This window comes from Mesoplodon bidens, assembly GCF_964165515.1.
Source record: "Mesoplodon bidens genome assembly, contig: HAP1_SCAFFOLD_312, whole genome shotgun sequence".
NCBI classification, from domain to species: Eukaryota; Metazoa; Chordata; class Mammalia; order Artiodactyla; family Ziphiidae; genus Mesoplodon; species Mesoplodon bidens.
The window spans coordinates 356147-371491 of record NW_027672635.1 but is presented as its reverse complement, the minus strand read 5'-3'; positions in this window follow the sequence as shown (position 1 = coordinate 371491).

The following is a 15345-nucleotide window of genomic DNA, read 5'->3' as shown; positions in this document are numbered from 1 at the left end:
AATAAAATAATGCCTTAGGAGTTAGGAAAAGAAAATATTAGAACATTTTTACCTTTGTATTATTTTAAAAAATCTGTGTAGTTTATCATGTACATAAATTATATGTATGGAACTTTGTGTATATAATTTGTTAATAAATAAGATGCATATTAAAAAGTTTTCTTATGGTTTGCCCAGTCAGGTGTTTGGAGACCACTGGAGGACAGAATGATGAAATTTAGAGCCTCAGCAATGATAGAATTTAGAACCAATTCCCTGACTTAGAAGATAAGGAAAATAATTCATAGACTGTAATTGAGTTGTCCAACTTTACATAAGTGTTCAGAAACAGTCTATCCAGTGGCTAGAATCTAATCACTGACCGAGTAGAATCTGGGTCACTGGACTCGTAAACCAGAAGTGACTGTTGAGTTTCTCAGGTTGATGCTCCTGGCATATATGCTTGATATGTGTGTGTGTGTAAATCTCTGACATAATAAGCCATACTCAGTAGGCACACCCTGTTTCCTTATTCAGGCATCTTAATTTCATCCCATTAAATCTTTGACATATCAGACTACCAGAAAGCATGAAGAAACCTGGGCTGAGAGTCTTCGTTCCAGGAGACCTGATCTTGACTGTATGGCTGGTTTGAGGCGCATCACTCTGAACTGCACCACGCTCATTGGTGACCTGGGTGCAAGTGCTTTGGCAGAATCTCTTAGTGAGGATTTATGGCTTAGAGGTAAATTCTAAAATTGAAAGTACTGAATTTTTAATATGAAATATGCTTAGCTTTTGGCATGATACTATTGTGATAGGATTTTTTTTAAAGCCTCATTTTACTGATAGCTTTATTTTGCTTTTAAACTTTCTCTAAGAGTTGCATATATCCTTTATAGAAAATACAGAGTAACAAGAGAACAATTACCTATAATTTTAATACCCAGACATAATCACTGTTCATTTTGGTGTATATACTTTCAGTCTTTTTTTTTCTACAAATATATTTGTACACTTAGGGATTACAAAAATAGAATTGTAGTATACTTGCTATTTCATATTCCTGCTTTTTTCACTTAATGATGTATCATGTAGTATTGCGTCGTATTGATGTCCCATAGTTTAATCAATTCTTTGCAATTCGATTTAGACAGTTTGCTTTTCCCTGTCAGAAACAATGTGAATATGTTGTATATACATCTCTGTGTCCATCGGGATTACTTCTGTAGAATAAGGTACTACAAGTGGAATGACTAAGTGTGACATACTTTTAAGACTTTTGATACACATGGCCAAATTACCACCCAGAAATGCTATGCCAATTTATAGTCTACCACAACAGTAGATGTGAAGCCTGCCTCTCACAAACAGTGGCTTGTAGCACTTGTAAAAAAATGTAAAACTACAAAAATGAGTACCTCTCCATTTTCTATGCAAGTGGGATTACTCCAAATTTTATAACTTTTTTCAATTAATTTAGTATGAGCATTTTAGCAAGTCAGTAAATTTGCATCTCCTGCATCATTTTTTGTGATTGTTCAGTATTTCATTATATGAATATGCCACAGTGCACGTAGCTTATCCATTCTTGTATATAAGCTTTGTCCAGTTTTTCAGTTACAAATAGTACTCTGATATATATCCTTACCTATATCTCTGACTATTTCTTTTGGTTAAATTCTTAGAAAGAGAGTTGTTGGATCAAAAGGGTATAGACATGATTTAAAGGCTTTTCTTACAGAATCTTGGCTTAATCTGATAGGAAAATAACTACATTTTGTTTTATTTTGTATTCATTTGATTTACTGGTGATGTTTACTGGCTGTTTGTATTAATTTGGCTATTTGGTTAATTATACCCTGTGTCCATTCTCCTGTAGTGAGAGTTTGTAAGGGTTGTATCATATCCTGTCAGATCCGTATGTCTTACTTGCTATTTCTGTGTGTCATGGGGGTGTTGAAAGACTCCAGTTATTTTAATGTGATGGTCCACACCACACTTAAAAAAAAAGACTCATCATAGTTTCCTTTCATGTAATATTTTTTTAATACCTGTGCTTTGGTGATGATCCCTTTGGTTTAAATGAGTAGGTTGTTCAGCCCCAGAACTACTAGAATTCATGTTCAGTGTTTCTGGTTTTTGTCTGACTTTTTATGGAGAGAGTTCTTGACCATCATACTTTCATGATAGGTTTTTACTATGTATTCTCTATTCACACATTGTTTGCATTTGTTATTATTTGTATCCTCTTAGACTTGTCCTTTTTTCCTCTAAAACTAACAGTTATTACATTTCTTCTATTTTGTTTTCCCCTTTTAGCTAGTTTCAAGTGTGATTTGGAGCTGAAGATCATGATCAAAAGAATGCAGTGCATTTCTGAGCTCCACCGGGTTTTGCTTGTGAGGTTTACATGCCTCTGCCGCCCTTGCTAATTATGAACTGAGATTCATTTTGTGATGCTTTTTGCTCATACATTATATACAGTTATTCTTCAGTTCTGTAATTGTAAAAGATGTTGGATGATTTATTGATACTAAAGCCAGGGTTATCATTGCACATTCAAGAAGAGGTTTTTAAATTGGATCATGCATTATGTGTGTGCATATACGTTTCTGTTTTTTTCCATACCCAAAATTACAAACCTGCCATGACTTGTCTTGTGCAGGACTCTTCCACACGTGAGAAAATGAGAGTTGTCTATATGTTAAATCTGTAGAGTTAGGAAGTGACCTTTGTCTTTCATCAAAAGCACTTGACCTGCAACAGTGTGGCCTCACCAGTGAAGGAGCAAAGGCTTTACTAAAGGCCCTTGAAACCAACAGAACTCTGCTCGTTCTGGATATAAGAAAAAATCCACTTGTTGGTATGTGGTCACTTTTTTGAAATTGATAAACACGTAGCAAAACAAAAAGAATTTGTTCACGTTTTGACAGTTTTGTAAAATTGAATGTGTTTAGCTTTCCTCATCACACACAGTTGGCCCTTGAACAACGTGGGGTTAGGGGTGCCGACCCCTACGCAGTTGAAAATCTGAGTATAAGTTTATAGTCAGTGGTTCCACATCTGTGGATTCAACCAACCTTGGATCGTGTAGGACGATAGTACATATTTATTGAAAAATATGCGTGTGTCAGTGGACCCGCGAGGTTCAAACCCATGTTGTTCAAGCTTCAACTGTACTTTTCTAGTGTTGCACTTCCCTTATGTTTTTAGCAGATAATGTACTAATTAAAGTGAATTTTACTTGTAAATTGTTCTTATCCCTACTCTGAATAGAGGTGAACCTAGATACTAAGCCTGCTTCCACCAAGAGCATTGTTTCTTTCCTGTGCAACCTCTGAATTCTTGCCAGGAGCACTTTATTCATTTGTCAGAATCACAAGCAATTTTTTAAATATCTTCTGTGTGCCAGATATGGGTTTAGGCACTAGGGATAAAGCAGTGAACCAGACAGACAAAAGTCTTGCCCTCGTGGAGCTTACATTCTAGTGAAGGAGTTCAGATAGAAATGAGTAAACAGATAAGTAATATAATTTTAGAGAGTAGGAAGTGCAAAAATATCTTAAAGTAAGGAGAGTGAGGGAGTTCAGATAGAAATGAGTAAACAGATAAGTAATATAATTTTAGAGGGTAGGAAGTGCAAAAATATCTTAAAGTAAGGAGAGTGAGGGAGAGCAGGTAGGACTCCATTGGATAGGTTTGTTAGGGGACAGCTTCACTGGAGAAGTGGCATTTGAACAGAGACCTGAATGAAGAGAGGAGCAAGCCATGGAAGAACTGGAGTAAGCACATTCCAGGACAAGGAGGCAATGAGTATGCAGGCATGTAGGTGGGTGGAGTATTTAAGGAAAAGCAAGGAGGCCAACATGGCCAGAGTACCGAGTGAAGAAGAGTGTGGTATGACATGAGGTCAAGGAGCTAGCCAGGGGTCTGCTCTTGTAAAGTCTTGAAGGCCAGCGTAAAGATGTGGATTATTCTAAATGAGTAGAGGGGTTTGAACTGGAAAAAGGCATGATCCAAATAGTATCTCAATAAGGTGACCTGGTATAGAGAATGGACTTGGGAGGATAAAGAAGAGAAACAGGGAGACCAGTTAGGAGACTGTCACAGTGCTCCAAATAAGAGATGTTTATGGCCTAGGTTAGGTTGGAAGTTTGGAGCAAGTGAAAAGTGGTTGAATTCAGGTTGTGTTTTGAGGGTGTAGCTATCAAGACCTGCAGATAGATTAGATGTGGGGTATGAAGGAAATAGTAACAAGGAGACAAGTCGTTGATGATTATGTGTGCAACTGGGTGGTATCACTTAGAAGAAGGGGGCTGATGGGAGGAGCAGCTTTTGAGGGACTATCAGGACTTTGGTTTGTTATCTTGGATGCCCTTTAGGTATCTAAGCGTCTGGATGGTGCTCAGACTGTACTTTCTATCCAAAGGTATCTAAAGCCACTTTAGATGCAAAATGTTTAAAGCTGACCTTTGCTGCTGCCAAAATAGTAGCCACTGGGGGCAGTCTGCAAGATGGCATCTTAGGTTTTTGAGGAAGAAATTAGAATACACAAAGGGGGAAATAAGTGTATAATTACATAATGTAGATTTCATATTTAATTTTATGGGAAAAGCAATAATTAGTTGGCTTTTGGTTTTAAATGGAAATAGCCACTCATTGGGAAATAATTACTCTAATTTCAATTTATTTTACTTTAAATCATTCTGTGCTGAAAGCAGTTACCAAAAAAGGTCTCCAGAATGGAAGGAGTGCCAAGTCAGAGGTATATAACATGTTTTAATTCTCTCGGAAGAATTTCTCTTTAATGGCTTGTTTTTCTTTCCTTCTTAAAAGAAAATTATCAAGGTACTTTCTGCCATCTTAAAACTAAGTTTTTAGTCAAATGAAATGGCTTTTCTGTTTTTGAAAATGTTGTGTGATGCTTTAATTTAGCTTCCCAGAAATGCAGATTGAAGACCTTTTATTAACTTAAAATAACTTAATTTCTAATGAAGATCAAACCCTCCTAAATTACCTGTAACTTAAATGGCATATTTATCATTTCTCTCTCAGTACCAATGGATAACTTCTCCATCGGTGAAGGAACCATCCAAAGCTTCTAGACAGAAAAAGAGAACTATAATTTTGGAAAGTGGTCGAAAAGGAAAAGCTACTATTAGAATTGGTAACTTTTTTTTTTTTTTTTTTTTTTTTGCGGTACGCAGGCCTCTTACTGTTGTGGAGCACAGGCTCCGGATGCACAGGCTCAGCGGCCATGGCTCACCAGCCCAGCAGCTCCGCGGCATGTGGGATCCTCCCGGACCGGGGCACAAACCCGTGTCCCCTGCATCGGCAGGCGGACTCTCAACCACTGCGCCACCATGGAGGCCCTCTTTCTTTTTTTTAATGCTACTAGAATTTATACCCCTTATATTTTCTGGTGTGCTAAAATTAAAACAGCTTTAATGGTTATTCCTTAACAGTTAATTACTTCCTTAACGGTTAGCTGTTAATATTATTTGTGGTTCTTATGGAACGTACCTAGGATGTTCCTGACACATAGTGTTTAATATTTATTAGATATTAATTTTAATATGATAAAGCTCTTGAAGTGACAAAATCCATATCCAGATACGAGGTCACCTTTTCTCCCTTTCATGTGGGGTCCAGGCCTTAGGAAAGAGGGAAGCATGTGATGTGTCTGTTGACAACCCCAAAATAAAATAAAGTAGGCAGAGCCCTTGGCACTTTACAGATATGAATACCTTTTATTGTCATCAGAACCCTGTGAACAGACAGTGTTTTACAGCAGTGCAGACAGGTTAGGGTCAGGTGCAGTGGGGAAGTGGGATCAGGCAGGATAAGAACATGGGGAGATTGGTGGGGGGGGCTGTTTCCAGAGCCTTTACTAAGGAAACAACAAAAATCACAGATGATAATGACTGTTTTTTCAAAATGCAGGAATCAGTGGAAAAACTAGAAATGATCATGTTCAGAATTGTGATCAGTTGTGTCTAAGTATGTAGAAGTCAGTTACTTTCCCATCAGCCAGAAATAACACTGAAAAACAAGGAAAGATCCCATTTGCAATAGTCACAAAAATTAGTAAATATCTAGAAGCCAGTTCAGTGTTCTCCTGAAAAAGTTAGTGCAAAAGGATAGATGAAACATTTTAAACATATATGTTAACATTAATAAAATGTAATGTTAACATACGATCTATTAACATATAAAGCCACTGGCAGAGGGAAACAGAGATCGGAAGAGAAGTCCAGAAACAGGTCCCTGTTTACTTGAGAATTGTATTTTAACTTAGACAATTTTACAGTCTAACTTGACTTTTTGTCTAATTGATTGATTGAAGCATTGATAATTCATTTAAACAGAAATTAGATATTTGCATCATAGCATACACAACTTCTAGTCAGTCGAAAAGATGCAAAGGCAACTAGATGCAAGAAGCAAATATAAAATACAGGAGAGAATTTCTGTGTAAGTGTAGGGAGTACAGAAGCCTTCCTAAGTAAGCCATAAAACTCAGAAGCCATAAAGTAAAAGATATTTAATTCCATGAAAATTTAAAACTTTTCTACAGTTCAAGACGTAAACAAAACAAAATGACAGACACCAAAGTTGGGTAGTGTATTAACATATAAAGGTGACTGTTGCTATAGAGAAGAACCCACAAATAAATGAAAAAGGATAAGCAAATTTTAAAAAGGCAGGGGGTGGTTTCTACCTGTATGAGCAAACAACTCAGAAGAAACACAGCTGGCTACTAGACAGTTGAAGAGGGTCCAACTTCTTTAGGAAATGCAGATTAAAACCATGGGATTTTCTTCCCCTCTGATGGGCAGAAATTCTAAAGACTGATAACATCTGGTGTAGACGAGGGAACAAACACACTTTGCCTATGTTAAGTATAATAAATGTGTTCAATTTTGGAGCGAGGTTTGCAGCGTCCATCAAAGTTCAAAACTCCCTTGCTCTTGGACCAAAGACTTTGACTTCTAGGCACCTGCCCTCTGCCAGTACTCTGCCTTGCACAGAAGTGTGCATAAAATCAGGCACCCGCAAGTCCAATGAGGGATACTTACATAATGGGGAAAATGTAGAGACAACCCGGATGTCCTTCAGGAGGGGTCTGATGAAGGAAATTAGGATCCATCCGTGGTATGGAGTAACGTGTGTGTGGAGAACGGGGAAGGTCTGTGAGCAAACTGGGAAGATGACCTGATATGTCATGAGGTCAAAAGGAAAAAGAGCAGGTGTAGAAAAGGACATTTCTATGATTCCACTTAGAAACCCACAGTGTTTGTATTTGTAAATACTATATATGTATATATGTACATACGGAAACACGCATATATACACGTATACACATTTGTGTATCTGATCCTGAGAATGCACAAAAGACTGTTATTGGCAGCCACCTCTATGGAAGGGAATAGATCTTTATATTTTTACTCTAGTTTTCCTAATCGTGTGCAAATTTAGAGTTAATTTTTTATTTAAAAGTTAGGCAGTCAGGAGAGGCCTAGTGACTGTTTTGTGGGCTTCTCTCACCTCAGGATGCACTCTTCGTGCCCTTCTTGTTTCTGGTTTGTCTTTTGGAGCAGACACCACTGAAACGAGCATCTTGTCATCGCTTGCCAGCTGCCTGCGGTTTTCTTGCGCCCTACTAACCGTCACCACCTTTGTGAGATGCTGTTTCGCGCTGAGGTGGTGCCTTTCCCCTCACACACACCCCTCTGGTACCTTGGGAAGTCCAGGGGTTTCTCAGTGGGCATTCTAGAATACTCATCCCAGAGATGCAGTGGGTTTTTCAGCCACATGCATTTGGGGAAAACTCTGTTCCTGTATGAATTATCCTCTTGGGAGTTCACGATTCACCGGAGCTCTTGAGACGCTCTAGGAAGTTGAGTCAAGAAACACGTGTAGCCCTGTTAATTCAGGATTTCCTAAATTTCTATGACTGACTGTGGCACCGCTTTTCCAGTCACAACCATCCTTATCAGCTTCCGTCCTAGACTCCCTGGGGAGTGCTGCTCAGACTGTCCTGGAAGCTTTGTAGTCCCAGGATTACCTGCTGCTTCCACACCCACCCGGCCCCCTGCTAGCGCTCTGTCAGCCTGGCACCTTCTCCCTGCCCCCAACTCATTCGACCACAGGCCCTGCCCCTGCTGTGGGATTTAGTGATAACTCCTGGGAGCGGTGGCCCAGCACAGCCCACGGCAGTGCTCGGTGTGGCTCACAGGGTTTAAAACACACAATTTGAGCCCTTACTGGAACATGGGAAGATGATTTAAATCCAGATGTCTTATTTCATAATCCCCGTGTCTCTGAAAGTGGGAGAAACAGACTGGGAGGGCCGTATGTTTCAAGCAAAAGGGAGACTGTTTCTCTGTGGAAGTAAAGAACGGGCCCTCACAGTTAACAGGTAACGTAGGGGGTTTGTGCTGAGTCTGTCATGTTGGGCCTGTTATACTCATTTATATGACTGTTGGGTCCTTATTGGCATTTTCATTTACTGTCCATGCTTGAAACTCCCCAGTGTCCCTGTCTTGATCACGAGCCCTAATTCTGTTGACCTAGAAAGTTCTCTGTGGGAGCTTTCTAGCAGGCCTCTCCCCCAGTGTCCCCACCCTCCAGCCCCTGTGTCCTAGTGCTTTTTCTACAACGCAGAACTCCTTGTTGTGCAGACCTGATTGCTCCTCATGCTCCAGGATCCGATGGATCCAGTTCCCAGGAGAGCGTGTCTGCAGGGCCCTCTGCGGTCTGCAGTCCTGCCCCCAGCCAGACACCCAGCGCCCCAGGTGCTGCAGAGAACTTGCTGAGGTCCCCTGTGCCTTGGCAGAGACAGCTCTCTGCCAGATGCCCTTCCTTCGTCTCCCCGTGTCCTGACCCTTCTCACCTCCCTTCCGCTGAAACCTTCAACCTGCCCTTGGGCAGAGGTACTTGCTCAGTTCTGTGCTTCCACAGCGCTTATCCTGTGGAATCTGAATTCCCTCCACAGCCGTCTTGCTAGGTTGGGAGCAGCTGATTCCCCTTCATCTTTTTCTTCCTTCCCTCAGCCCCACAGCAGGGACACTCTCAGGCACCGTGCAAATTTAATCTTCAATTTCTAGTTGTTATGACATTGTTGCTGTCAGGATACCACCTACGTTCACAGTAGGATGGGTAAATGTGTGGGGGACGACTGTAAATACAGATTCTTTGTAAATCCAGGTTCTTAATTCTTCCCCCTTTTAATATTTTTTCCCCTTAAATCACGTGTCCTTTTTGCTGCTCCAGCTCTATAATTGGACTGTCACCTGGGGAGCCTGAGGCAGCAGAATATCAAAGAGGGTAGACACTACATTTTTAATGTCAACGTCAACCAGGATACCTACTACCTGTGCAAAGGGGGGCCCAGAATTCAGGCTCAAAGCCTGTTACCAGATACTTGGTTTCCCTGCTTGCGTCTCTTCTGTCTGTCGACGTGCACTTGACTCCTATTAACTTTAACAGGAATTATGTGTGTGCCCTGAGGGCCGAGCATAGCTTTTAATGGGGGCTTCCTCACACTGCTTTTCTTTGCTGTTTACTTTTAATGAATCCCACCCTGTAGAAGTGGAAGAATAAAATAGGATGTGCTTGAGAAAATTGAGAGAGTTATGACATATTTTCCTTGTAATCCAGAATAGCATGTCAGCTCTTCTTCTGTTTGTCTCCTTTGGTTGTCAGCGGAAGATAATTTTGGCTTGCTCACTCTCCAAATCAGAAACTGAAGTCCAATACTAACGTATCCTAGATGAAACTTGACCCATTCATTTTTGAGAGTCTGTATGATCCCTGTGCAAGGTGCGGAGAATGAAAAGACAGCTCTGTTGACTTCAATCGATATTTACATAGCATTGAATGTGTTCCAGATGCTGTTCTAAATTCTATCAGTTATCTACTTTTGCATCATAGAACACTTCAAGACTGTGACTGAAAACCACAGCCATTTCTTTTGCTCAGGATTCTTTTCAGTCAGCAGGTGGGGCTGGGCTCAGTGGGGTGGTTTCTTCTGCTGGTCTCATCTGAGATCACTTATTCAACCAAAGTCATCTGGTGATCCACCTAGAGGCTAAATGGCCCCCCTCATCTGTCTGGCAGCTGGTGCTGACTGTGGGCTGGGCCTGTTATTTCCAGCAGGCTAGCTCGGGCTTGCTTCCATGGCAGTGATGTTTTAAGAGGGCAGGTATAGAAGCCTCATGCCCCTTGAGGCCTCAGCTTGGAAGTTGCACAGCATCACTCTTGTTGCAGTCTCTTGGTCAAAGCAAGTCCACACGGCCAGCCCAGATTCAAAAGGTGCGGAGCACTAGACCCCACCTCTTGCTGAGAGGGCTGCAGAGAATTTGTGGCCATTTAGTCCTCACATCAGAGAGGCACAACAGAGAGATTTAGTAACTTGTTCAAGGTCACACAGCTTGGGACAATACAGTGTTTTAAGTGCTTTGAAAGCTGCTGCTCATTATTTTTAAATCTTACCGCCACTATTCGGACCAACTTATTTTTTTTCTCTGCAGCCTTGTAGAGAAAGGGTCATTCACATTGCTGGGTGGCTGCCATGGGTTGAAAGCTTCATCTATGTTGTACCACTGAACTGTCATAACTAGTATGAAATGGAGATATTATTATTATTGCTAATATTCAGATGAGGAAACTGAGGCTCTTGGAAATTAAGTATGAGTCGTATAAGAGAATGTTAACTCACTGTTCCATATGCAAGAGTGATCTCCCTAAGTAAATGATAAATGTCCTGGCACAGATCTTTTTTTTAATCCCTTGTTTGCATCTGGAAAATGGTTTTTAAAACTTTTCTGTTGCTTTGTTAATGGCAGTTGCACATTGCAGAAAAATAGCTGGAAGAAAAAACATGTTTTTCAGATGTCCAGTGCAGGCCCAGGATAGAAGCAAGATGAATATTCCATTCTGCATTGGCAACACCAAAGGAGATGATGCTTTAGAAAAAAGATTTCTCGACAAAGCTCTTGAACTCAGTATGGTCTCCCTGAAAGGGCATAGGTGGTGAGTACGTGTCCCATCCAGAAGCTTGTCAGAGACTTGGTTTAGTTTTCAGACGCTGAAGGAAACACATCTAGGACCCTGTCCATCCTGGAGTAGCAGGTATTGTAACTAGTTGGGAAAGACCGTTTGTTACGGGGGTGCTCCTGCTGCTGCTTACAGGCCCCATAGCACGATTCCATGGCCGAGAGCATGGGGCGGGGGGGGGCACACCTTCTAGGAGCTTTGGTCAAAATTTCCTTTGAAAGTCTCTTCTCTGACAGCACAAAGGGTGCCATCCCGTCTGTAGTGCAGCTGGCACAAGCCTGTTCAGTGTAAGAACAGACACTGTTGCTCCCCTGAACATCAGAGAGAGTAGTTAATTCTGTGAGCTCCATGGAAGATGTATGTTTTCACGCATGAGAATAGCTGCCCGCTCCCTGCCCCCTGCACAGCAGGCTCATTGAAGAGTTGAGCTAACCTAGGTTACCTGTGAGCATGACGGTCCTTCACTGCCGTTGGAAAGGAATTTTCTAATGACTGAGATGTGTGACGCTCCTGGCCACCTGCAGGGGCTTTCAGGTGGGAGGTTGGACACGACGGCCTCAGGTGCCGTGACTCTCGCAGGAGCTGGTGACGGGAAGGAGGGTCATCCTGATGCTCAACCAGATGCTCCTGTTCTTAACGGCTGCATCGGTGGTTCTTCTGGGTCCGTGGGAGGCATTCAGGCCTCTCTGTGTAATGCTGTCACCATCGAAGATGTCAGAAGCTGGCAGCCTTCATGAAGCATTTTTTGGAGATGCACCAGCTATGAGCACATCCTAACTAATATACACTCTGCCCTTGAACAGTGTACAAAATTGAAAGTCACCTGGGCATGGCTAAGAAACACAGTATTTTTTTCGAATGCACATACTTATGATAGATTTTCTTCTTTTTTCAGAGAACAGAAAAGCATCCACAGCTATGCCAAGCTGTTGAAACTTAACCTTAATTCTGACTTGAACTGGAAGCTTTTAAAAAGTCTTCTCTTACTTTTCTACCAAATTCCAGCTACTGTTGTCTTTGCTGTCTTTGCTGCCTAGATCTCATATTCAAAGCTGCCTATGGGTTTAATTATATGCCAATTGCAGGTTATTATTTTTAGAGACACACAGACACACAGCATGGAGGGTGGGTGGGGCCCTCTAGGTGCTGAATTTTGATCCTTTGCAAGATGACAGCAGTGAGGTCTTCTGGATCCTTTCTTTATACGGTTGTTCTCATAAAGCGATAGAAGTGACTTACTATATGTTTGTATAGCAAGGTCTGTTTTTACTACCAAATAGTTTATATATCTATGCATTTATATCTCTGTGCCTTTATATTTCTAATAATACGGTTCTTGTTGGTATATGTTGAGACTTTGAGAATTTGTTAGGATCCTTGACCTTGTGCATTAGAGTGTTAGGTTCTCAACAGTCGTGTGCCTTCCCTTCCCCCTCCCCTCTCCCTTTTTAAGCTGCTTCACAAGATTTGGAAGCTCCCTGATTCACTTTTCCTTTCCTTTCAGTGGGTAGAAGATCGGTTGGTTGGTTGGTTGGTTGGTTTTGTTTTTCAGTTATGCTGTTAAACTAAAAATCTGTGTTAAATTCCCTTACTGTTGCTTCACGTGATTGTTCTCCTTCTGGTGTTTGACCAGTGATGCCGAAGAAGGAAGATCTTTGCTGAATAGTCTTTTCCCCTATTGTTCATCCATTGTCAGTGTTTTATGTTGACCGTGTGAAGGACATTAAAGTCCTAAAACATCTAAACCTTTGTCAATGAATTTCTTTACATGCTTTTTAGATGGATTGTTCTTTTAAAAACTTTATGCTGGGAAAACTTGAGTCTAAAGATAGCATCTGTGAAGGGTATTTTTTTCAGAACCGTGTAAGACTTGAGTCCTGTACCTCCATGTTTTTAATGATTCAGCGTACTGGTAGCTTTCCGTTGGCTTTTGGAATGGACATTATCAACAGACCACCTTACAACACAGCTCACGGTATAAAGTTGTATGAACTTTGTCCCACTTAGGCTGGAAACATGCCACTAGGACAGTTTTGAGCCATCTTTGTGTTTCGCTGGATTGTGTAATGAGGACTACACTGTTCTTTCGTCCCAGCTCTGCACCGATCAGTTGGGTTAGTTGGGTTTCCTGCTTAGGGCTAAACCTTGCCAGTCATGGTTCTCTCATCTGTAAAAAGGAGGATTGAAATAACTCCCCCACTTCTCTCAGGGATGTTTGAAGAGCTTAAAACAAGGGCTCAGTGCAGGATGTGACTGTTTAAACACAGGAAATGTTTCAACAGCAAAAGCCGGCCAGTCCATGGGCGCCATCCAAGTGTTCACATATAATAGTGCTCAGAGTCTATTTTGCCTACTTCCTCATCCATTCATATGATGGTTCCAAGTCCCTGTGGTTTGTACCGGCCCCAAATCTCTTGAATCTCCACTTCTTTCCATTCCCATTGCCACAGCCAGCTCTGTCAGCCCCCAGTGGATCATTTCAGCAGCCTCATCTGCCCCCACCTGCCCCTACCAGCACAGCCAGTTGGACCGTCACTTCCCCTTCATGCTCCTCCTTGGTTCATAAAAATCCCAGACTTCTGAGCCCAACGGTCACAGCTTTGTGGTGTCTGGTCTGGCTTCTTCTTTCTTGTGTTTCTGGTTCTTGGAATGTGGCGAGCATATATGCCCGTGCTACGTCGGGTAAGCCTGGAGTTTCTGCCCCCCGTCAGCAAGACTGATGTTCCTTCAAGACACCTGCCAACCTCCTGAGCTTGTTTGTGTCTCCTGCATTGGAAGGATGCGCTTTTCCTTTGTTCTTATAAGCGTGACCCTTTTATCCCATCACAGCACCTCCATTCTGTGTTTTCCTGTGCCGAGGGTGTCTGCTTACGTGCCTTCCCCATCGGAGCAAGGAACAAGCCCTGTTTCTCCACCTCCATCACCTGGCATCCTGCCTTGCCCTTAGGAGGTGCTCAACGACTATGTGTTTAATGAATGGAAAGGCAGGGCTTCCTGAATTTTGCAAACAGCCTGCAGTAAAGGCAGAGGTACAATCTCACATATGTGGATGTTTTAATTTTTCAAAAGCTTACTATATAATTTCATTTTAAACTAAAATTTAAAATCTTGGAGGGCTCCCAGACTCTTCTTTACATATGTGTGAAAGTGTTTGGAAAACGGCGAGCAACTGCATTCATACCAGGACAAAGGGTAGTCACTGTTGTCTGGAGCACAGATCGCTGGAAGATACTCATTGAGCGAAAACCTTGACCTTTGAATGTCTCAAGTGAGTGAACGGACGCCAGTCTGCTGACCACGTGGAGAGTGGGGAAGGGGAGCTAAGGATGCAGGCCCCGGGTCTACAGGCTGCGGGAGCCACAACTGGCCAGTCTTTAAGGTTAAAAGCAAAGTGGACAGGCAGGTGTCTTTCAGGCCTCGGGAAATCTGTGTAAGCCTTGGTGGCCTCACGTTCCTTCAGATCCTCCGGAGTGTCCTCCTCCTTCTCCCAAACTGTTTTTGTTTATTTTTCTCTTTCAAAATTTGACAACACATAACCATGTTAATACCACCTAAGTGAGAAAAAACAGATTTGTTCCCTCGTTGCTTATGTTTCCCTGCACACACTGCTTCATCCCCGGCACGGTGGCTCTGTTCTTTGCCTGCACGAGAAACAAAATTGTTCTGTTTGGCGCTAGTCTATGTTTATCTAAACGTCTAATGCTGTCTCATCACAACTTAGCGGATGCTGGAAGGTTTGGCCAGCGCTTAGGTGAAGTATGTGATGGAACAAATAAGTAGTCCCTTTTCTCCCCTTTAGAGCTTAAGGAGCCACGAAGACCCTGTAAAATGGACAAGACCCATTGATAGATGTCCAGCTCTGCCTAAGGCCCTTGCAGGTCTGGCCTTGTATCACTCTGGGATTAATGTTTGTTGTATCGTGTCCTTTGGATGGAAAATAAAATGAGGAAGAATTTTCTCACATTTGATCCGAATGAACATAATTAAGAAGTGAAATGCTACTGCGTCTGCAAAGAAATCAATCACTTTAATTGCAAAGAAGATTCCCTGCCTCTGTTAGTAATGGGGCTCTTGGTAATTTAGAATCAGAATCCATGACAGCTTGTGATGAATTGGCTCCTTTTGGGCTAAAGAAGGTAAGAAGTTCTAATTACCCCTGGATTATTCCAGAGTGGGTGGAAAAGCTTGATCAAAGAGATATTGGGAGAGATCTCGAAAAGCTAGCAGTGAGCAAAGATTCATTGAATTTCTTTTTAAGAATCTACAGAATAAAATAGTTCATTTGTTGTGACAAAAACAAGA